Genomic DNA, 25132 nt, shown 5'->3' with positions numbered 1-25132 from the left:
GAGTTGATAGCAAGTGAGAGTGGCCAATGCAGCATCTGGCCCGTGAATCCCCTGAATGTTCATGGGAACAAGTAAGCACAGCTCCTGGCTGCTTCCTGCCTGGCCTGAGGCCCCAGGGTCCTGCCTGCCCCTCTCTCCTCCTGGATGTTGAGGCCCATCCTCTCCCCTCTGCCCATCCTCTCAGGGATCTGCCACCACACCCCACCCACTCTCCCACGTCTGCCTGTCCCACGTGAATGACTCATGGCCACTGAGGCTCTGTGGAGGGCGCTGTCCAGCCCAGGGCCGTGGCACCCATGGTACATGATGCCCTGTCCTGGCCTCACAGGCAACGGACAAGCGAGGCTGTCTAGGGAGCTGCCTGCTTCTCTCAGCTTGGCAAAGTTTCCATCTTCCTCTTCTCGACAAATGGGCAGCTGGCCCATGTGGGGGCCATGGCCACTCTCCAGAGCCTTCACCCAGATTGACAGATGGGATTTCTGCTCTTTGCAAAAAGAAATTTTGCAGTGGGAGCCTCTCCCATGGGCTTTGCCTGCCTCCCTGCAAGGAAGCCCAGACTGAGGAGGCTGGAGGGAAGCGTCTACAGGTGAGGAGAGAGCTGTTCAGAGATGAAGGTGTGGCATAAGGTCCTGCCCGTACTCTGGTGTTGGGAGGTGGACTATGCTCCCTGCCAGATTCTGCCCTGACTCTGCCCTTTGTGACCATGCAAGAGGCTGCCAGATCTGATGGGAAACAAAAAGCCAGGGTGTCCTGAAGTATTAAAGACACACTTCAACTAAACAAGTGTGTTGTTAGCTGAAATGCATATTGAACTGTGCCCAGTGTTTATCTGGCAGGCCTGCATGCAGCAGATCTCCTCTGCTCAGTGCTAGAAGTTCAAGCAAGTGTTGCCAGGACGGACTGCCCCTGGGGAGCAAGGCCCAGAGTCAGACCCTTGAGACCTAGAAGAGGCCACAGCAGACAAGAGTAGGCAGGGCCCCACGCAGCATGCAGAGGGGAGCCCCAAGACCTCTGGGCTGCCTGTGTCTCCGGCTCAGAGCAATGCATGCTAGGAACATGAGGGAGCTCAGGAGAAGGGAGGGAATGTCCCTCAGGAACAGGTATGGGGGAGCACAGTGTATCCTCCCCTGACACTGGGTCTGTGCTCAGGCCTTTCTGAGAGGGAGGGGATGGCAGACGGAGCAGAGTGACAGAGGAACCCGTCCCCGAGCTGAGCCACACTGCTCAACCCCATGGGACCCTTAGTCACGGCACCTCTCTCAACCTCACACCTGAACAAGTGTCCACACGCACGAGATGTTCGCTGCCTGGAAGGTGCACAAAAAAGTGCTAAACGGATAATGGACTCAGCCCACGATGTAACAGCCAATCTGCGTGCTCGTATCTCCTCAGTTCTGCTTTTCCGCGGCCGCGGTCTCACTGAGCTGCCTCCCCACATAGGTGAGTAAGAGACCTGCTTCTGCCCTCCCTGTTTCTGAGTCGTTCTCTGCCTCGCAGAACTCGGGCCCCAGGGGCCACCGGTGCTGCCCTCTGGGTGGTGTCCTCTGGCCTGTCTTCCTCTTCACATGCAACTTTCCTCACTGCGTTCTGTCAGCTGCTTAGTTTGCCCATTTGATTTTTATTTTAACACAACCTATGTTCATTTTGAAAGTTCATTTTTTCCACCCTTCTTGTCTTTTATCATATATCTTGCTCCTCCTATGGCTTCTCTCTCTGTCCTCTGTCTAATAATTTTTAGAGGCTTTCATGTGCCGTATTGCACTCACTGCTTGGGCTTCCAGGACCCCTGTTTTTGGGCTGCCGAGTTTAGCTCATAAGGGAATGCATGGAATATGCAATATGTTTATCATGAACTCGTAATATCAGCAATAACTTTTTGCCTGATGGAAATCCAGCAAGACCTAAGTTTTTTGTTAGCTTCTTCCTGACATCTTGGGGTATCGCAGACCTGGAATCAATATTATATTCAGGGCTCAGCCTGGGACCGCAGCCCACACGGGAACTGTGGGAACTGTCAATTCCAGTTCCACACCGATGCACAATGGAGGCTCAGGGTACCAGTTACCACAGGGGATTTTCCCACCCAAATCACAGCGGAGTTGTTCTCTCCCCTGCTCCCTGGGGCTGTGGCAGAATCTCTGTTGCCCTTCAGTGGCAGCACTTCCCTTGTGTAGGTATGAGTCCCACTCTCCTACTTCTGTGCAGTTAGAACCCTAAGACTTCCACGCATGTGCACACACATTCACATGCACACACAATGCCCACAAGCACTGCACACATGCGCATGCATGCACGCACAAAAGTCCTGTGCACGGGCTCCTCAGTCCACCCAATCATCCCAGCTACTGTCTGGCTGTGCAAGGTACACGACCCAGCAGGTGCTCCCTGACTTTCTGCCCATCGTCCCACAGTGAAGATACCCTGAGTCTGCTTCCTCCTACACCAACTGGGGTTACTTCCACTGCCCTGCTGGGAGCAGGGCTGGAGGAGTTGAGAGGTCAAGAGGAAGTCACTTTACCCAGCCTGGAGCAGTCTGTGAGACCTCCAGGGCTGACAGTGCTCCATCGGCCCTGCAGCCCAGGCTAAGCCCTGCCTGCCGTCGCATGCTGACACTGCCTGCAGTGTGCACACAGAAACCTGGTCTGCTATTTACTCCAAAGGGGAGGAGGAAGACTGCTTGCCCACATTCCTCCTCCTCCCTTCCCTCCTCCACCCAATGTTCCCTCCTCCACAATGCATTCATCCATTTATGCATTCATCCATAACTCTATGAAGCCACCTCAGTGCCAGGCTTTGAGCTGAACACCAAGGAAACACGGAAAGTCACAGCCCCAGCCAGGAAGCCTTGCAATCCGGGAGAACAGTTAGTCACTTAAACAGACAATTTACACAAAGTTGTCATAAATATCTGCTAAAGGAGCATGAGTCCAGAGAGGCCAGCTGCCAGACATCTGTGAGGGGATGACTTGAGGAGGCCCCGGGAGGTCAGTAGGTCTCAGCAGGGGACTGGGATGGGAAGAAGGTCCCACAGCACCCAGGAGACTTGACTGCACACTTCCCAGCTCCCAGAGAAGGGCTGGGAGGGCAAGGGTATTAGGCACCAGCCAGGGAGGGTGGGTTGACCCCTAATCCAGGGGGACCACAGAAGGGCTTCAAGCAGGGCTCAGGCAGGCTCCCACCTGGGTCTCCAGAAGAGTATTTTGGAGCAAGTGAGCAAGTGTGAGGGGTGGAGTGGCTGCAGGGGAGGCTGTGGGATCAGTGCTGGGGACATAGTGGGGACCCCAACCACACCACCAGCCGTGGGGATGGGAAAGAGCAGCTAAAGCTGAGGACACAGAGTAGCCAGGTCCGTAGGACTGGCCACCCCACAGGCGTGGGTGCAGAAGGGGCAGGAGGCAAGGATGGCGCTTGGGTCCTGGCCCAGCTGTCAGAGGCGCCCAGTGACAGCACCTTACAGGCAGCAGCCCAAGCCATACCCACACATCTCATGGAGGGGTCCACCCACTGCTGGTCTCCTTCTGACACTGACACCCACTGCGTGCTGCCCCACTGCCCCCAGCCCCGAGTGAGGCCAGGGCAACTCAGGCTTTCTCTGCAGAGGCTCCTCCCCAGCCCCTAGGCTGGAGGGGTGCTGGAGGCAGGGCTTCCAAAGCCAAGTGCAGTATTTAAAACTGGCTCAGATTTGGCCCAGAATAGAAAGATGCCTCTCTTGTGGACTGTCATCTCCTGCTGCGGTGTCTTCCCCATCTTCTTACCGGAGACCCAGCACTTTGAGCAAAGAATGGCTCTGATGCAGCCTCTGCCCATCTAGTGAATGGAGCCAGACGTTCGTCCTTCTATCAACCACCACAGTTCTCAAAGGAAGCATAATATTTTTGTTTCAGATGCACAGACATCCAAGTTATTTGCCTTCTTGGGTGGAACCACTCGAAGTTAGATGGTCCTGTTGGTCTCCTGGAAACCGCTGGGCACAGAGGCTGGCCTGGCCCCTAGAAGCAGCGCAGGTGGCTGGATGCAAGAGGTCTGAGCATCTAGCTTGGGGGAAGAAGGAAGGAAAGACAAAGCAGCCCAGCGGTTGGTATGGAGATCTCCCCCAGCAAGTGGAGTAGTTGGGGCTGTCACTTCAAGCTACCCTTGAAGGATTTCACCATGAGAGAGAAAAGAAAGCAGATGCAGATACAGGTAGAGGATGTGAGGTCTGACCTTCACCTGGGAGGCTGGGAGAGTGGCTGTGCTGGAAAAGATGCCATAGACTAAGGTGGGGGGAGGATGGATGGGAAAGAGGGAGGGAGAGGAGGGGAGGGGAGGAGAGGGGGAAGGGGGGAGACAGGGACAGGCAGTCAGGTAAGGCTTCCTGACTTCCCCGTAGGGGCCATGCACAGAAATCAGAGCACATCTTTTGCATTCAGCTCTCACCAAGCCCTCGTGCAGGGGGACTGCTAGTCCCCCTTTACAGATGAGGAACCCACCGAGTCTCAGATCAGTAAGGGATGGGTCTGAGTTGAAATGCGAGTGCGTTTTCATTCCAATGACCCAGCTCTCTGGGAGGTCAAGGCTGTGGGGCTCCCAAAGCAGTCAAACAGAAGGCTGCCCTGCCCAGTTGTGCTTCCGTTCAAACATCCTTCCATCCCCCTGATGGTTGTTGCAGCATCGGGACCCTGGGGGGTGCCCCCTTCCACCTTCCCGTAGACAGCCCCACGGCTCTTCCGTCACTGCCCAGCCCCGCGTCCTTCGCTCTCATTCACCTCTAGGAACTTCCCTGAACGCCCCGCTGATGGTGCTCCGGCTCACGGGGTGGGCTCCAGGGGCTCTTCTACCCAGAGCCCCTGCTGAGGACGCTCAGAGTGAGGAGACCGCATTCAAAGGACCCAGAGGGCCCAGCGAGCAGGGGTGGGGCCGCACAGCAAGGCGGGGCAACCCCCCCCCCCGCAGACACCTGCTGTGCGGGCCTCCCCCACCCCTCGGGGCTGCTCCCCCGGGTCTGGAGCTCTAGCCTTGGGGGCCTTCTTACCTCCCTTCCTATCCTGGTTGAAACTTTTAAAGCAACCAGTGCCCACAGGGTATCAGGACAGGGACAAAGAAGTAACTAGTCCTATTTTTCTAGTTAAGACTGTGCTGGGCTGCCCACAGACTGGAGATCAGAAGGTACTGGAGCAGCCCCGGACGCAGAAAAGGTAAAACTCCTTATAGACGCATTGTTGCTCCTGTCAAAGCATTTGTCTCATACATGGAATTCAACTTCTGATCTGGACTCAGGACTTAAAATTTGGGAATTTTTCAAGGGGCAGAATCTAAAGCTACAGAAATTCTGGAAGCACAGATGATGGTAGGCAGTAAATGGATTTCTGGTATCACATTACAAGACATGATCTAGTCAATGACATCAGATATGCCCTGTATTCTCTCTCATTAGCCATGTGTGGTGTGTGGTGCAGTGCAGGGTGTGTGTGTGTGTGTGTGTGTGTGTGTGTGTGTGTGTGTGTGTGGTCAGTGTGGCACGTGTGCAGTACAGTGTGTGGCGCAGTGTGTGGGTGTGTTTGTGGTGTGTGGTCAGTGTGGTGCTGTGTGTGTGTGTGTGTGTGTGTGTGTGTGTGATTTGCATGGTGTGTGTGCAGTGCAGTGTGCAGAACAGTGTAAAATGTGCTGATACAACTTCCCCATCAACTGTGCTCACATCTGTGAGGCATTGCCTCATAGGGGTTGTGTGTCTTATTTTCAAGATCAGCAAGGGGCTTCATACCTGGTGGCATCCAGCCTTCTCCACCTTGTCCAGTCCAGGCTGGGCAATTATCCTCCACACCCCCTAACCCCCATCAAATGGGTTGCACTCCGTTCTGTTGGAAACATTTTGGATGACCTCTCCTTACCCTGCCAAGTGCAGGAAGGAGTAATAATTGGTTGCTTAACCTGGTGAAGTACAGCAAATAGACATCTGTGTGTACAGAACTTATAGTCACCATATATCTTAGTCAGCTCAAGATGCCAAAACAAATGCCATAGACTGGATGGTTTCAACAACAGACATTTATTTCTCACAGTTTTGGAGGCTAAAAGCCCAAGATTGGGGTTCCCAGCTTGGACAGGTTCTGGTGAGAACTCTCTTCCTCACTTGCAGACAGCTGTCTTTTCACTATGTCCTTACATGGGAGAGAAAAAATCAGCCAGCTCTCTGGCCTGTTCTTATAAGGTCACTGCCCCCATAAGGAGGATCCCACCCTTACAACCTCACCTAAACATAATCACCTCCCAAAGGCTCCATCTCCAAATACTATCACATTGTGGGGTTAAGGTTTCAACATATGATTGTGGGGATACAATTTAGTTCACAGCGTTCTATCCCTGTACCCCTAAATTCATGTCCTTCTTACATACAAAAAGCATACATTCCATTCCAACAGCCTCCAAAGTTTTAACCATTCCACCATCACTCTAAAGTCCAAAGTCTCATCCAATATTATCTAAATCAGGGATGCATAAGACTCAAAGTATGATTCATCCTGGAGCATTCATTCCTCTCCAGCTATGAACCTGTAAAACCAGACAAATTATGTGCTTCCAAAATACAATGTTGGGACAGGCATTGAATAGACATTCCCACTCCTAGAGGGAAATGTAGGCAAAGAGAAAGAATTAACAGGTCCCATGCAAGTGTCCAAAACCAAGCAAGGCAAACCCCATTAGATTTTAAGACATGAGAATAATCTGCTCTGGTTCCAGACTCTGCCCTCCAGGCCCAGTGGAATAGTGACATCTTCCCATGGCTTGGAAGGGTGGCCCCATCCCTCTGACTCAGGGGGGCCCTGCACACACCACCTGCATCCTCTGGGCCTGTGGTGGGAGTGGGCAGTCCTGATGGTCTCCAATCACCTTTGGAGCCCTTCTCCCTTTTTCTCAAAGGATAGCTCACATTTGCAGCTGAACACCTCTCTAGTCCCAACTCACAGAATCTTGGGCAGCCTTCCTCCATTCCAGCCATTTTCTCCAACCCCTTTAGCTCAAGCTGGCAGTGTCCTTGCCCTTATAATCCCAGCTCTGCCCCTGACTGCTGCCAAGGTGGCTGATGACATTCGTGAGACACAGCCATGATTTCTTGATCATATGGTTGCTCAGCCACACCCTTAGTGTTCTCTCCAGAATACGTTTTCTCCTTTGTTCCAATGCAGATAGGCAAAGAGTTTTCCAAATTCCCAAGTCTAGTTCCTTCTTGCTTAACAACTCTGCCTTGACTTCTCTCTGTCCTTTCATTTCACTATAAGCAGTCAGTAGGAACCAAGCTGCTCCTTCAACACTTTGCTTAGAAATCTCAGCTACCGTTTCATCACCTGCAAATTCTACCTTCCAAAACCCCAGAACACAATTCACCTAAGTTCCTTGCTGCTCTGTAACAAGGATCACCTTTCCTCCAGTTTCTAACAGCATGCCCATCATTTCCATCTGAAACTTCTTAAGAATTGGTCTTAACATCCACATCTCCATCACCATTCTGTTCATGATTGTTTGTGTAAAAAAATATCTGGTGATAACTTTTCAGATATGGCCCCAAAGCACAGGCAAGAAAAGTAAAAACGGACAGATGGGATTGCATCAAACTATATAAACCTTCTCTGCAGCAAAGGAAACGTTCAGAAAGAGAAATAACCTAAAGAATTGAGAAAATATTTTCAAACCATACATGTAATAAGGGACTAGTATCCACAATATATAAGGAACTCAATGCAATAGTAAGAAAATGAATAACCCAATTTGAAAATCAGCAAAGCACATTTTGAATATACATATCTCAAATAAAGATATTCAGATGGCCAACAGGTATGTGAAAAGATGCTCAACATCACTAATCATTAGGGAAATGCAAATCACAATGAGCTATCACCGCACACCAGTCAGACTGATGCTTGTCAAATGATAAGAGACAGCAAGCGTTGCAAGGATGTGGAGAAAGGGATCCCTTGTGCACTGTGGGTAGGAATGTAAATTGGTGCAGCTATTGTGGAAACCAGTGTGGAGATTCCTTTAAAAATTAAAAATAGAACTATCATATGATCCAGCAATCCCACTTCTGGTTATATTTCCAAAAGAAATGAAAAGAGTATTTCAAAAAGATATCTGCACTACTGTGTTCATTGCAGCATTATTCACAATAGCCAAGATATGGAATCAAACTAAGGGTCCATCAGTGGATGAATGAATAAGGAAAATTTGGCATATACATGTAAAGGAATAGGATTCAGCCTTAAACAAGAGGGGAATCCTCCCATTGTGAATGAACCTTGAGTGACATAAGCCAGGCACAGAAAGAGAAGCAGTGCATGATCTCACTTGTACATGGAATCTTGGAAACATTGAACTCATAGAAACAGGGTAGAACAGTGGTCACCAAGGCCTGGGGAGCTGGGGGTGATGCGGAAATGCTGGTCAAAGCTGAGGACATTGAAATGAAGCTAATGAAGCAGTCATGACTTCTGAAGCACTTAAAGTATCTCTGGCCTTGTGAGATGTTCCCGAAAACACATACTTCCGACCTCTTTTCCTGCTACTGCATCTCCGTGCAGGCAGCCAGGCTCCCCTTGTCCATCCCCCCGAGGGCTACAAGCTCACTTGCTCTGGCATTGCTCCTGAGAAACTTCCTCCGGAGTGGGCCAGCCTGCCTTGCCTCCTCGGGGGCTGCTGCAGCTGCATGGCACCACGTCCCTGCACACCTGCTCATTCTTCAGCCCAGTTAGTTCTCACAGTGCGCCTCCTTTTACAGATGAGGACCCTCAGCCACAGAGCCTCAGTGACGTGTCCAAGGCTACACAGGTAGGTGACAAAACCTGAATTCAAACCCGGACCTAGAGGACTCTACAAGGTGAACTCTTTCCCACTGCCCCCAAGAACAGAATCCCTGGCGCCCAGTACCAAGGAGGGGTTGTCCAGCCTTGCCCGGCATCTTTATGATGGCCCATTACTGTACGCTCCGAAGGAAGGATCCCGGGACTGTTCCTTAAGCATTTCCAAGCAGCCCCAGTCGCCAGGGGCATCAGGAAGCAGGTAGAGTCAGAGCAGAGAGGGACCAGGGATGACGGCGGCTCCTCACACAGCAGCCCTATAAAGGCAGGGCGGTTGTCCTCCTCAGCTGCCCAGGATGAAAGGACAAGATGAAAATCTCTCCACCGTCACCCAGACACTAATGCTATGTGAGGAGCTCAGGGCAGTTCTCAGCAGGGAGACAGCGCCTGAGGCCCCTGGGGGAAAAGTTTCAGTATGTTCAGATTCCAAAACCTGGGCTCCGAGACTTAGATCGGCCTGATGATGAGGTGGAGAAAGGCCTGCTGGGTGTCAGTGAGGCAGGGCAGACATCCCGGCCCTGAGCCCCTCCCTCCCTGGGGCACTGGTGGCAGCCAGAGCCAGTGCAAGTGGGAGAGAGGGTGGTGGGTGAGAGACCCCGGGGCGGAGCCCTGAGCTGGCCCCGAGGCGGAGGGGCAGAGGGCGGCAGTCACACGAGGAACGTGCAGCAAGGGCCGGGATGCCCGTGCCACATTCACACAGAGGGACACACCAATGATGCACGCCTGCTCCGCTGGTACCCATGACCACGATCACAGGCAGGTGTGCATGAGGCACACACATGTGCACACCCGGGAGCTGGGGAGAGGAGAGCTCACGTCCTCCTCACCTGTGAGTCTTGTCACGGTGACGGCCTTGTCCCATCAGCCAGGATTCCTTCAACAGAGTCCGTGCTCCTTGGATTGGTGCCCACTCCCAGACACTGGCTCTCTTCCTATGTCAGTCAGTACATGTCCTCCAAAAACAGCAGAAAGCTCTTGGCTCTGATCCAGGTGTGAGTGACAGTGCACACACCAAGAGTGATTGTGTGTGCGCACATGTGAGCATGTGTGTTTATGTATCTGCGAGTGTGTGTGAGTGTCTGTGAGCATGTCTGTGCCTGAGCATGTCTTTGTGTACCCACTCCAGTTTCGCATCGCCACACTTGTCCCCTCCTGATATTGCGGAGACATCACCCAGCTGGTGCAGACTGAAATCTGACTCCCACACCCTGGGGAAGCTACAGTCTCCCGGGGTGCAGATGAGGACCCGAGGCTCAGGAGGTGAGGCTGGCCAGCTTCTCCCAGCCTGGAGGGGGGCTGTCTCCTGGCCTCTGCCCTCACCCCAGGCCCACAGTGACAGCAACGTGGAAGAAGCTAACATGTGTGCTCGTGAATGTTGGCAAGATCGGGACCTTCTCGGCATCTCAGGAAAGAGATGGGATGCTTTGTCTGATGGGAAGTGGGCCCCACAGGACAGCAAATGGAAACACGGGAACTAGCAGGCTGGCAGAGGCCTGCAGAGATGCCTCACACAAAGGCAAGGACCAGGGGCAAGACCAGGGAGAGGCCAAGGTGTGGCCTGCAGACCCACGGAGGGTGTCCCGGAGACTACAGGGAGATTAGGACAACCGTGACACGTGGACACACTAAATCAGGACAGGGTGGGCGAGGCGGGGGAAACCTTTTATTGCAAAGAGAAGGGAAGGCACGTGTGAAATGCGAGCACTCCGTAAAGCTGACCCGGCCACCACCCACTGCAATGCCTGGAACCCTGGGAGCGCAGGGCCTACTGGGGAGGGCATATCAGTTCCCTGCTCCTAACCCCCAGGGCTGAGGATGGAGTGCATGAATGCAAGAGACCCCCTCTGGAAATGGGGCCCTACCCTCTGTGGAGGAGGAGACTCTCCAGCCCACAGTCCAGTCTAGGGTGGTTGGTGTTGGCTTCAGAGAAACAGGACAAGCCACTAGGCCTACAGACCCTGGCTCTTCAGCTTGGCATGCATTTCTAGCCCAGAAACCTGGTGGTCCCAAGGACCTGCTCCTGCGGCCCACTGAGGACTTCTCAGCCTTCATGCCATCATCAAGGTCAAATACTGCTTCGAAAGTCTCATCTGCATATGGGCAAGACTGATGGAACTTTCTGAAATATGCACGTCCTTCTACAAATGAGGAAGTTTTTATACAGTTGTAGATAGATGGATGGAGATAGATGATAGATAGACAGGTAGGTAGGTAGATAGATAACAGATCATAGAGAGAGATAACAGATATGTGATAGATATAGATTGATTTTTAAGATATATCTTAACTGAAAAAAACTAGCTGGACAAAAAGATATAAAATCGACAGCAATAGAAAATGAATGGAAAAACTAAAAATGGACAGGAAAATGATGTAAAGAATAGGTTTTTTACCTGGGTAAGAGTTAATAATTGATAATGGCTACTTGGCTGTGGAGAACAGGCCTGGGAAGCGAGATGGATGGACGATGCCCGCTCTCCCGTCTGTGGGGTGTGCCCTATGAGCCAGGCCCTGCCTCATACATGCTTACATACCTCACTGCATGTAGCCCTTACAAGCATGAAAAAAAACCTGCCATTTTCCCTTTCCTCCACTGGGGAAACTGAGGTACAGTAGGGGTAAGCGGTGTGCTGCGATCACAAAGCCTGGAAGGAAGAGGTGGGGCCCAGGGGCTTGAATGCAAAGCCAGCCCACCGAACCCCCTCACATGCCCTCTCCCTGGGTGGGAAGGCCTGTGGGCAGAGGAGGGGCAGCGCTACAAGCCCACAGAAGCGTAACCGGACCACCCCGACCTGATCCCCTTCTTCTCCCCGTCCTCCTAACCAAGCCAAAAGCTTGACAGAGTTGCTGCAGGCATTGTGCCCCGACAGTGGGGACACCAATGCCAGCTACACTGAGTTCTGTAAGGCCACAGAGATTCAAGGGTCCCCAAAGCCTCTCACAAAGGCGTCCTTTTACCAAAATGGCTCTTTTTCAGAATTTCACTCCCCTGTCCTTGCAGACCGCATCCCGCTCTGGAGGGAACCTCCTCCCTCTCTCAGAAGAGCTGGCTGCTTTGGCTGGCAGGTTCCAGAGCCCAGCAACAGGCAATGCCAGAGAGGCAGGCAGGGGACTGTCGCGGGCAGCAGATGACGTTTGCAGAGGAGTCCTCCGGCAGGCTCTCAGCTCACCGGCTCTCAGATCAGCATCCTGACCAGGTCCCCAGAGGGGGCGGGAGAGGAAGGAGGTCGGTTTGGAGCAGCGGATGCCCTCTGCTCTGATCCGCCGCCGTCAGGAGGAAGCCGGGCCAGCCCAGCGCACCCGGGAAGGCCAGGCACTGCCAGCCTCTCCTCCTGCAGAGTCCAGGCCCTAGGATGTACTCCACCCGTTCAGGTGCAGATGGCCTCTCCTCAGCGCAGGGCCCAAGGGGGGTTGTTTCCTTTGCCCTGAAACTTCAATTGTGATTACTGATAAAAAAAAAAAAAGGAAGATAAGAGCTAGAAGGAAACTTAAATCCCAGCATTAGAGTCAACCTTTCTGCTGTGTAACAGGAGAAACTGAGGCCCAGACAGGGGAAGCGACATACAGCAGGTCACCCATGGCACCTACCGCAGTGGGGCTGGGCCGCATACCACTCGCTTCCTGCTCGCATTGCTCCCATTCACTGCTGGGCTATTTGTCCAAGGGCACGTAGCTTGCTTTAATGTGCGCTTCAAACAATCATAAGAGAACTGAATCTCCCTCAAACCCAACACATAAAGGGTTTTCCAACCTCTGTCTGCACTATGCTTTCTCTGACAGGTACGGATGGCTGCAGATGACTGAGGGCCACCCACTGTCCCCGAGCCTGCCCTGGAGTCCCAGCGGAGGGCGGCTTAACCTCTGGACACCCAGCACTGAGGGAGACATCAGCACTGCTGACGTGAGCCCCGCCATTGCTGCTGGGAAGCAGTCGTGAATTCAGTTTCATATCTCTAGGGTTTGGGGTTCTAAAGTTTGTCCTTCAGTCTTAGAAGTCAGCACAGCTCTAGACAGCAATCTAGCATGCAGCAATTCCCCAGTGGGATGCTGGGAAATAACACATTACCAAACCAGTCAGGGGAGAAGTCAGCACGGGTCCTGTGGAGCAGAGCTGGGTAAGAGTTGGGAGGTAGCCTGGTGTTCTGTCATCTCATCTTCATGGCAGCCATTTGAAGTGGTGCCGCTGTCCCTGTTTCATAGATGAGAAAGCTGAGGCTTAAGGGACAATGTAAGTTGGCTAAGGACACACAGATGGTGGTGACGATGCTGGCTTTGCACGGGTCAGCCAGATGCCAGTCTGCTCCCTCCCACTTGCTCTCCTCCCCGTGGAAGGGCCGTGTAGGGCCCTGGTTAAGACTGGCTGAACTGTAATCCTGCTCTGCCCACTTTGGGCTGTACATCCTTGGGGCAGTTAATTAACCTTTGCTCAGTTGTCCCATCTCTAAAATGGGAATAATCAGAGTACCTGCCCCACAGGGGCATTATAATACCTCTACGTTGAGAAGCATGAGTGGCATGTCGTAAGCTCTGTACAAGTGTTCGCCCTGCCAGCATTTTCTCCATCCATACCCTGACCTCACAAAATGATGTCACCAAAATGGGACCCTTGGTATGCCTATCCCTTAGCTGAAAGAACCACCACTGTCCCCAGGGAGCAAGATACACAACAAATTAGCTGGTCTTCTGAAAGGTAAGATAAAGGCCTTCCGAGTGAGGTAGGCTGCTCAGTGCAGGAGCCAGGAATGGTGACAGGCATGGAGTCCCCAGAATTAATTGCTCACTACGTTACCACTCATGGGAAATTTGCAATTACTGTCTTCCTAGGAAGAAAAACATCCCGTCCTCTCCCAGCTCTGGCTCCTCCCCCGAACACAGTCTCCAGCCTGTAAGTAGGTCTGAGAGTCAGCGACTGCTGGTTCCAAAGGGTGAATGACCCACCAGAGCAGACGAGGACTCTGGGCCTTAAAATGACAGGGTGTCTTTTCTTGTTTGAATTGCTGACGGCTCTGGCCATGCGTGGATACCCTCCCAGGGAACAGCTCTCTGACTGGGATGGAGGCTAAGGGAGCTTGGGTGCAAGCTAGACTAGGAAGGAGGGCACTGATTTTCAAAGACACGTCTGGGAGGTGACCTTGTATGCTCTCTGCTCTTACCTGGCCTCAGACTTGTGCGTCAAGATTCATCAGAGCCATCTTGGGAAAAGCACCTGGATAAAAATTGTGCCTGATTAGCATTCTTGAAGACAGAGGCAGTCTCTGGACAGGCCCAAACATGAGCTTTGCTCTAGCTGTTTGTCCCTGAGTGCAGTCAGGAGGCTCCCACCACTTCCCAAACACCAAGGGCTTACTCTCCGGCCACTAACTCGGTCATTCTTCTGTTCTTAACATTAGAGGCATACTTGCAAATCTTAACCACATTATTCTGACTTTTCCTATTTCCTCTCCACCGGTGGTAGGGACTAACAGAAAGAAAAAAGAGACACAATTGGGAACTAGCAGCTCGGGGGAACTAGACCTGGAAACTGTTGGTGGGCCATTATCATGCTCACGTTCCTTTCCCTAAGGTGAGGACGTGGAGAAGGATGACGTGGGAGTGAGGCAAGGAGGGCTCGGGAGGAGGGCTCCAGCGGGTCCCACTCCTGCCAGGACAGAGGGGAGCAGGCAGCTCCCCCAGCCAGCTAACGGGCACCTCCTCGTGGTCCCGGGCCAAGACCCACATGCTGAGTCAGCGCCCTGCACGGCGTTGCCAAGAGTCTGCTGACACCGGAAGTGCTCCTCCGTAATTACCCTCCAAGTGCCAGGTTATTTCTGTCTCTTGCAGGAGGACAGATCAGGAGGGGGCAGAGGCCAGAAATAGCAAAAGCAATTAGCACGCAGGCTTCTCAGGTCATAATTACCTTGTGTGAATTAGGTGTAAACCTCGGCCTAGCTTCTGGGTCCGTGGAAGGCAGGAGCTTTGGCGTTCCCTCACTAGGCCTCACCTGGTGTACAGGCAGGCCCTCCAGCTCCAAGGGCTTCTTCTCTGTGTGGTCTGGGGGCTGGCAAGGCTGGGAGCTCCCCACCTGGCACATACTGTGACTTCCAAGATGGGCTGGAAGGCCTGGGGGACCCTGGAGGGCACATCCCTCCCCGGGTAGTCATGCTGTTCTCTTCTAGAAACAGCCTGGCTTGGAGGTCCTGAGAAACAGCTCAGGACTGGGCTCATGCCTGAGTCAGAAGATATGGGTTCAAGATTTGGTGCTTGGACTCCTGAGCTCTGTGACCTTGGGCACGCTACTCAGCCTCACCAAGCTTCAACCTCCTTCACTATAAAGTCAGTAGCGTACACCAGTATTAGTTAGGGCAGGCCTGATAATGCTGCTTTACATAGCGCCAAAGCCTCAGAGGCTCAGTGCAGCAAACGTGTGGTTCTCACGTACAGCAGAGCCACCAGGCATCTGAGCTGCTCTCCAGGGCAGCTGCCCCATGCAGTGGCTCAGCAATCCATGCTGCGCCAGGTGAGGGTGCTCCTTCCCTCCCCACATAAGGCTCTACATTTGCTGTGGCCAGAGAAGCCACAGGCCGGAGCAAAGCCACAGCTTCCCATGGACTTAGCCCAGCCGGATGCCTCACCTCTGCAAAGCATTTCACTGGGCAGAACCAGACAAGTGGCCCTGCCCATCTGCAAGGAGGCGGGAAGCTGGTCTCCTGTATAGTCAGGGAGGAAGGCAGTCAGACATCGGTGAGTCCCAGATATTCCCCACAGCTAGGCTGTGATGATCCATCATCACTGAGGATTTGCAAAAGCATGGAAGGAACGTCCATGTCACCACCAGAAAGGGCTCTCCTACCTGTACCATTTTCTTTATTGTGTCGAGGTCTTGCTTGCAGTTCCTGTTAGATGCAGGGTTAATACGCCCTCCAGCTGGAGAAAACTCAGGTCAGTGTGATGCAGTGTGTGCCCATAGTGCTGCAGGAACGTGAGCACCTGGGACACCGAGTGAGCCAGGAGGGGTTTCCTGGAGGCAGGGCCCTGCCCAGCAATCTCAGCCCTCCCTGGGTCTGAGCTTCTGTGGGCCTCACTGCTGGGTCCAGAGATGTCCCTGACTCCTACCCAGCACCCACCCTGCTTCTGAGCCTGGAAGGCGGCTGTGGACCAGCTGCTCAGCTCTCTGGATCCTTCCCCCGGGACCCAGCAGGGGAAGGGTTAAAATCACCTGCTTGGCCCCCTGTCCCTCTGCCCCCAGGCAGGGTATGGATGTTGGGGAGCACTGGGTTCCTGTTCCACTCTGTCCAGACAGCTGTGTGAATATCTGAGCTCAGGTCCCCAGATGGAGAGATGGGATGTCACCAGGGCTGTAGAGGTGTCCGCAGTGCCCAGCACCTGCTCCTGGGGACCTTTGCACTACTGTTCTGTCAGTCTGACCCAGGGCCATCCCAGAGTCAGTCCCCTATTGGTTTCCCGTCACTCTGTCATGCTCCTCATTGGAAACCCAACACCACAGTGTTACTGGCTAGAATGCTGCTTTTTCCCAGGTTTGTTTCTCATAGGCAATGAAGGATGAAGCCAGTGGACAAGAGCACGGGGCACAGAGCAAAGCTCTTTTAATGAGTGAAAAGAGAAAGGAAGAACTCCTTCTAGCCAAGAAGGGCTCCCAGGGAGGACGCTGCCAGGCTGTGGTATCTGAGGTTTCCATTGCCTCCTGAGAGGAGGAAGTCCCATCCCGACCCAGACCTAATAGAGAACTGAACTAATGAATCACAACTCACTCGTGATTAGCTGAAAGTACAGTGCTTCATTTGCACAGGGCACAACCAATCAGTGCAGTTTAGGCCTATCTAACTAAGTGAACTTTTGAATGGCTGAGTTTTATCTGCATAGGGCACAACCAATCAGAGAGCAGAGGTCTAGCTAAATGGCTGAGTTGGATTGGGGCTTTTTGAAATTTACAAGGTCCTGAGCTTTATCTTCCTGCATCCTACCACCTGCCTCAAACTTACTAAAGATTTGTCTGAGTTGGGGTCACCTGCCTATGAGCCCTCCAACCTCTACACCCATCTCTGGGGTCATGGAACTCTGTGACCTGCATTTGTGTCTCAGGCCAACCCCAAACTACTGCCCGTCTGCATTCTCTGGGACCCATAAGCTTCTCAGTCAGGTTCCTATTCTAATTGGTGATGAAATGACATTATTATTCTCACAACACAGGAGCAGAGAGGCAGCGTGCTGTGCAGGCTGAGTCCTGGAGCCAGAAGGAGCAAGTCTGTGTTCTTAGGTTCTAGTACTGACTCTGATGCTTTGGTGAGGCCTTATACAAGTCACTTAACATCTCTGAATGCGAGTTCCCTGTCTATACAAGGGGAGGGCTTGCAGTGCTGTCCACCTCAGTGGGGCTTTGAGGAGAGGTACACTAAGCAGAAAATTTGCTCTGCATTCCTGAACCCCTGAGCCTTAAAGACAAACACCTTGTCTGAGATGCCAAAGTTGAATAGAAGACCTGAGATGCAAATCAAGACCTGCTGGCCGTGCCCTGGCATGTGCAATGGGGGGTCAGCAGGTGCCCCAAGTCCCATCCTCTCCCCTCACTAACCAGCCCCAGGCAGGCTCTGTCCATTCATCCTCATGCCGGCTCAGCCAGGCTCCCCAGCTGCAGGCAGAGCCTTGTCATGTCAGTCTGTCCAGAGCCCAGGCCTGACCACTGCAGACTCTGTGAATGATGAAGCGTCATGTTTGTCTAATGGATTTATCACTATTTCCAAAAGCAGCTTCATCAACAAAAGCAGGTGAAAATCAATGTCCAGGCAGCTAAGTGAGTTGCGCTTTCCCTCACAGCCTGGCATGTATTGATAGTCTTCGTCCGCTTGCTGTTCTGCACCCAGTGCGGAGCTGAAAGCAGGAATGGAAATGCCCTTGGCTCGTTTTGCTTCGGCTCCTGCCAGGGCCAGGCGCTCGAGCTAAGCGCTTCCGTCCAGCCTCACCGTCGGGGGCCAGTGGGCATTTCCTTCTGCACTGGAGTTTGTTTGGTTTGCTTTGGTTTTTGCAGGATGGGGACGGGATGGTTGGATTGGAAGAAGAATAGAAAATAGATTTTAGGAAAGTGTTAGATGTTTCTGGGCAAATCTGCATTAAGTTAAGGAAATGAAATGGGGCCAGAAACTGGCAATTCCTTAGAGGTTGTCCAGATTTTCATCTTTCGAATTATGTTCTCTGCACCTCCCAGCCTATCACCATGCTCAGTGTCCACTGAGGTAAGTGGGGCAGACAAGGACCATCCATGGGAATGAGCTACAGATGGTAAGTGCCAAAAATGCCTCCAGTTAATTTTACTTACATATCAATTGCCTCAATCAGCACAGGCTGATATAACAGAACACCATGGGCTGGGGGCTTAAAAGACAGACATTCATTTCTCACAGATCTGAAGGCTGGGCATCTGCGCTCAGGGTGCTGGCAGATTCAGTGTCTGGAAGAAGCTCTTTCGCATGTTTGCAGATGACATCTTGCTGCTGTGTCCTTACTGGGCAGAGAGAGATCATCTCTGTCTCTTTTGCGAAGGTACTAACCCCCTTGGGGCCCCACCCTCATGACCTCTCATCTCCCAAGGCCCCACCTCCCGGCCATCACTCTGGGCACTAGGATGTCAACGTGTGAATTTGGGGAGACACAACATTCAGTCCAGAACATTAATCAACTTCTGGGAAAAGAGTGGAGTAAAGAGGTGAGCAGGGGAGGGTTCCTCCCATGCTTCCTCGCTTCTAATCCATACAGTGACCCTCAGGATGGGGTGTCACTTACCCAATTTACATAACAAAACAGAGGAACCAACTTCCCCAAGTCACACAAATAGCAAGAAGCTGAATTGAGAGTTGAGTTCAAGTTTGTCCAGCACCAAAACTCAAGCCCTTTGTACACTGGAGACCAGATGGTGGTGGAGTCCCATTTTACGATTCTGCTGTCTGGACAAGTATTTCTGGAGAGACAAGGGCTTCATGACCAGGCATTCCCAAGGCCCGGGAATCCTGGGGGTTGCTCTGTACTTGGACCTAGCTCTCCCTTCAACCGTTCCATCTTCATTCTTAAAAATATCTGATTCCCTCCAGATGGGGAAGCATTCTTGGCATGTCTCCCTTCTTCCTTGCATTCCTCTCCTGGAGGCAGAATAAAAATTATGCCTTATTTAAATAGGTTTGAAATATTTGCTATTAATTTTGTGGAGGGCAGATGCATATTAGTGGAAATATCTTATGTCTCTGGGATTGCTTTTCCCAAAAACATATACACACTTTTGGATGGGCATACATTTACATCGTGCCTGAGAGACAAGGGAGGGGTGTGAGGTGCTGCCCCCATTTTATAGATGGGGAACTGAAGGCCAGAAGGTTCCTGTACAGCCCACAGCTATACAAGTGCTACTACCACGAACAGCCATTCATCACCCAGCACTTCTTATGTGCACTGAATCCTCACACAAGCCTTCGAATTGCTCTTCACCACTGGCATTTATCAGATATACACAATAGGCCTGACAAGTCCTCAGTGCTTAACTTGTATTATATCATTTAATCCTCACATCTGCCCTGTAGGGTAGGAACAGGAACCCAGGCACAGAGAGATGAGAGTATACGCCCCAAATTGCATCACAGAAAACAGTGCAGTCTTAGGTTGAACCCTGAGCCTGTGTCCTATCCAGCCTCCTGAGGCAGGTGCTATTATCCCTCATTTCACTGATGGCCCAAAGAGGACAAGTCACATCAGCAGGTGCAGACCCAAGGCCATCTGACTTCAGAGGGAGTCAGGTCAGACTCCAGGCCTCTAGACTCCTATGCCAGGTTCCTGTTCACTAGCAAATACCGAGCAGGAAGCCCATCTCCAACTAAAGCCAACGTGGGGGCTGATGCCACCTAGAGTCCCCAGCGACCCCCTTAGAAATGCAGAGAACACTGTTGATCAGTCTCTATGCACATGTGTTTCTACCCTCCTTGCCTTTAATCTCAGAGAACAGGGGACATTTCCAAAGAACATACAACTCAGAAGCAGGGTGGAGCAAAAGACTCCCAATCTGCTCATCTGCCAGCTGCAGTTCTGTTTTACCCTCCTTGGGGCCCCACCGCTGTCTCACGGGGTCCAGCCATCTCCCAGGTTCAAACACACTCCCACGGTGGGGGTGGGGGTGGGGGCTTCCCAGGGCCTCTGTCACAAACTGGTTTTGTTGCCTTTGAGGTGCTATGGCATTCTCCCTAACATTAATATGCACCAAGGCCTGCGAGGACATCCTTATTCTTCTGGGGTGGGAGCATGAAGAGGGGACAGTGGGGGGGGGGGAGCATGAAGAGGGGACACAGGCGGGGACTGGCTGGCTGCAGAGGACCAGGCAGAGGCTTGTGTGGGAAGATAACAAGGACTCTTGGCAGCACCTTGCCATCCCGGGGCTCCTCCCCGCCAGGGATCTGCCCCTGCTTGGCCCACACACTCCCTCCCTCCCGGCACCGTGTGTGCAGAGAGGCAGCTTGGGGCCAGCCCTGGAAGGAGAGAGCCAGAAGAGCTGCCCTTGTCCTTCCTCCTGCCCTTGCACCCAGCCCCGCTCCCCTGCCTGGGGCATCAGTTCCTGGGAAGACACTGTGGGCCGCCTGCAGAGGGAAGGACCAGAGGCATTCTCCCTCCCACTGTCCCAGGGGTGGGATGCCAGAAGGTGCCGGGGCAGCGCCATATGCCTGAAGTGGACTCCTGGCTGGCTAAGTTGGCACCAAGCCCTGGGGAATGAGAGTCTTCTGCTCTCATCAGAGGGTCAGGTGAACTGAAAACCTTCTGGAGAGGCCCTGGCAGCCCTCGGACCAAAGCCTTCTCTGCCACCTGCAGACATCACCTCTGACAACTGCCAGCTACTCCGGAGGAAGAAGCTAATGAGGTGCAGGGCTAGTGACCCGCAGTAGGTGAGGGAAGGCTTGGGGCTGGGTCGGGGTCAGAGCAGACTGCCCAGCCAGGGTGGGCAAGAAATGGGAGCACCTTGAGCCCTGAGCCCTGAGCCCAAGCTTTATAAGGTCCTCCTCCAAGGTCCCTGGGAGAAGCAGCAATTTTTTTTCTGTGGGACTCCAGGGGACAGAAAAATAGCCAACTGTTGGCAGACTCTGGAAGACAGATATCGACTGACTTACTGAAAGGAGGCACACTCTGACACTGAAATTAGAATCTGCTTCCCCAGGAAACGGTGAGAATCTGTCACTTAAGCATTACAGTGAAGAGCAGGGTGAGCATATCCCCAGGAACCTAGGTGGCCTCTCACAGATCCAGGCTCCCCACCCCTGCCCCAGAGCCACACCTCATCTGGGCTGGTCTGCTGGGAAGTATTTACTCCCAGGTTAACTACCAAGTGCCCCAAAGCATGGTCCAACCTCTTGAGCTCAGGAGTGGAGGGAAAGCCAGAGGGGAGGATGACCAGGGGGGCATGGAGCAAAGCCTGAGGGCATACCTGCCCACCGGACTAAGGGTACACTAAGGCTCTGGGCATGTGCCAGGAGCCAGGGGCATCCTCCTCCCCAGACAGGAGCACCAGGCCTGCCTGAGGGCACAGAGAGGGCTGGGCTGAGGGCAGGAAAAGGCAGCCACAGGCCGAGGGGCACAGGATTCAGCAGCCATCCTGAGATTCGGGTGAGAGCCCTGCTGCCACTCCCAGACAGGATGCAGGCGCATTTCTGGGCAAGTGCTGTCCTTGACCCTGAGAGGTCCCTAACCCAGGTGGCCGCCCTTAGAGGTGGTTACGCCAGCCAAGCACCTGACCACCCCTGCCCGTCCCAGCCAGAAGCACCCCACAGGCCTGTGGGCTTATTGTTCTCTTTCTGGATGACCCCTCAGACCAGATGGTGAATTCCTCAGGAGCAAAGCCCATCTTTGCCCACTCCCCCACACCCCTGCTTACAGGCACCTACACACATGCACACACACACCCTCCCAGTGAGAGCTGCCACGTCCCACCTGAAGGCCTTCTCTGGCCTGTCAACTCTTACCCTGGAGGGACAGAGGTGTCCATCTCTGGTTCCCACGAAGGCCTGGAAGGCCTCACCCTTTGCCCTTTCCCTGTCCCTTCCTCCAGGACTCCTTGCCATGAGAGGCTTCTTGGTTCCCTGGTTGCCGAGGTCTGCTCTCTCCTCCCTAAACAATGCACTGAGCCTTGTCCTTGTTTGAAAGAGATCCTCCCCCCATGGAATCTGGGGACCAGACCAAGCCTGAGGGACCTGCCTCCTCAGTAGCTGCAGGACCGTCATGGGCTGGATATCAAGCTCCTCCCCTGCACTGACACGCGGGTGAGTCCTTGGGTCCCGGGGCCTCCTGGACTCGTCCATGTCTGTCTGTTTCTCAACATGGCCTTTCCCCTCGGTCAGGTGGGCAGCAGCCCGGTTCTCAGAGATGCCCAAGGAAAGGGCAGTAGCAAGCCCCTCCAGATTCTACTTGCACTCCTGGTCCCAGGGACCCACTGTGTACAATGGCCTGGTCCCACGGGTTTCAATCTGAACGAAACCAGCCAGAAGCCTGAGGGTGGGGCTAGTTTATGCTTTTCTGGGCACGGGTCAGGCCCTCAGTACTCATTTGCAGAAGGAAAGCAGGGAGGAGAAAAGGCAGGGTGGGAAGGAGGAAGGCCGGCTGAGGGGAATGCACCTACTGGTTGATGACAAGGCCTGAGTTCTCGGCTGGCTTGTCACCCGACACACAGACCTCTAATTCTTCTGCGCCTCAGCCTCCTCATTTGGAAAATAAAGGCGGAGCCCCTGGTTCTTGGTTCACATGTAAGGATCAAATAAGTGATCACGCAGTGCCAGTGCGGTCAGCATGCTGCAGGGTATCTCTGGTAAGCTCCCCCGGTCTGGACTCTCAGCAGCAAAGGACCAGGACCTGTTGGCACAAACCCTTGCCGATAGCATGTGTACCAGCCTTTGAGCTCTAATAATCTGTAAGGTGAAAATGACATCTCAGGGAAGTTTTGATCGGTTCAAATTCAGTAAAGATGAACATCTATTCACATTTAAATGCTATTTGTATTTCATATTCTGTGAATTGTCTCTTTATATGGTTGGTCCATTTTTCTTTTGAGGTTTTGATCTTATTTTTGTAGAAGCTCTTTATACATTAGAGAGATTGTCCTTAGTCTGAGGTCAGAGCTGCAAACCTTTTTCCACTTTATTTGTTGTTTGGTTTTCCTTATGGTAGGTCTGCCATGTAGGCAAACTTAACAAGGTTTAGTTTATGATTTATTGGTGTACTTTTTTTCTCTGTCATAGTTAGAAAGGACTTTCCCACTCTGAGCCAATAAATAATGCCCCCATGTTTTAATTTGCCTGGGAATTGTACGGCTCATGTTTTGTTTACCTGTAAACCTCTGATCCATTTGGAGTACACTCTAGTTTACAATGTCCATTAATATCTAAGTTATGGATTCAACAGTGATTTTCTCAGATGGCTGCTTTACTGTTCCAGCACTGCTTATTGAACAACCTATTGTTTTTTCCCACTTACTTAGGACTCTCTGAGAAAGCATATTTACAATACCCTAAATTTCCTTCTGTATCTGGTTCTATTTCTGGACTCTGTCTTCTACTTTATTGAGAAGATTAACTATCCAGGTACCAGCACCATGCTCTTTTATTTATTACAGTTTTAAAGTATGAGTATAGTATTCATCTCCCCCTGCTGTACATCTGCTTTGGAATTTTCGGAGGTATTCTTGCTTGTTTATTTTTCTATATGAATTTAACATCAGCTTGTCTAATTCCAAAAGAAATTACTTTTTATTCATCTGGGAGTCAAATTAAATTTACAGGTAATTAGGGAGAATTGATGTATTCATATTGAGGCTTATAATTTGTGTTATTTAGGAAACATAATAAACTGTTAATAGAGTTAAATGCATTGGCTTAAACACATATGGGTTCAAAGGAAAGCAGTCTGGACGCAGGCAGTCTGAGCTAGTTTGGCACTAAAACTACCTGGATCCAAACTCCCTCTGTCTTTCTTCTCTGTCATTCTTGGTGCTCGCTCCCTCAAGGTCAGCCTAGCTGAAGATCGCCCGTGGCGGCTGGAGCTGCAAACAGTGTATTCCTCTTCCAGGAAGGAAGATGGGTAAGATGCAACAGACCCTTGCTGAATCTCTGGCCTTTCTCTTCTAAGGAATTTTCTTGGAAATCCATTCAACAAGTATTAGTAACACATCCAAAATGTAGTCACAGAGAGCTGGAAAAATGTAATCTTTTCTACAATCCCAAATAAAATTAGATTTCTATTACAGAGAATAAGGAGGCAATCGGTGAAGCAGCCTGCAGCCTCTGCCTGGAGCACAGGGAGCCTGAGCTGCTGTCCAGTCCATCCCCGCTCACCCACCTCGCCTGCGTCTCAACGCACTGCAGCCCTACTGCTGCTCTCAGCAAGGTCATCGCAAACCACCACCTTTCTAAATCCAGCCATCGCTCTTTATTTTATGTTGCCATTCAACAACATTTGGCTGGTAGATCACTCCTTTTTAGAACACTTGCCTGGCTGGCTGTGGAACATACTCCTCAATTTCCTTCTACCTGACCAGCTGCCCTCTCTCCCCGTTGCCCAGACTTCTTCTCTTCGCTGTGCATAGTCCCTCCCTAACGAGAACATGTACTCCTGTGACTGTGTGTATACAACAGATACTCCCAAATGCCAATGCCCAGCCCTACAAATTTATTAGAATGGCTAACATTTTTCAAACCTGCACTGCCAAGTGCCGGCAAGGATGCAGAACAGCTAGACCTCTCATACAGTGCCGAGGGGAAGGCAAAGGGGCACAGTGAACAGCTGGTCAGTTGCTCACAAGGCAAAACATATGCTGACTATGGCCCCAAATCCCACTTCTACGGTTTTGCTAAACAGAGAAGGTGTGTGTACACAAAAAAACTGGGTGTGACTGCTTACTTCAGCTTCACTCATAATGGCCAAATGTGGGGAAAATTCTCAAATGTATAGGTGAATGGAAAAACAAATCGTGGTACATCCATAGTGTGAAATACTAGTTGGCAATAAAAAGAAATGAGCTACTGACCCACCCAGCATGGATTGATTTCAAATGCGTTCTACAGAATGAAAGAGGTCGGGCTCAAAAGACCACAGCATATAATTTCATCTATCTACAGCCATTTATATGACATTCTGAAGAAGGAAAAAACTACAGGGACGTAGGACAGTAGTTTCCAAGGGCTGGAGATAAGGAAAGGGGAAAATAAGTGGGCATGAAAGAATATTTTTGGGTGACGGAAATGTCCTGCATCATCTTGGTTGGTGAAGGGGGGGTGGTCACATGATCATATACATCT

The sequence above is a fragment of the Manis pentadactyla genome, chromosome 13 (genome assembly GCF_030020395.1).
Source record: "Manis pentadactyla isolate mManPen7 chromosome 13, mManPen7.hap1, whole genome shotgun sequence".
Taxonomy (NCBI): domain Eukaryota; kingdom Metazoa; phylum Chordata; class Mammalia; order Pholidota; family Manidae; genus Manis; species Manis pentadactyla.
This window is presented reverse-complemented; position numbering follows the sequence as displayed.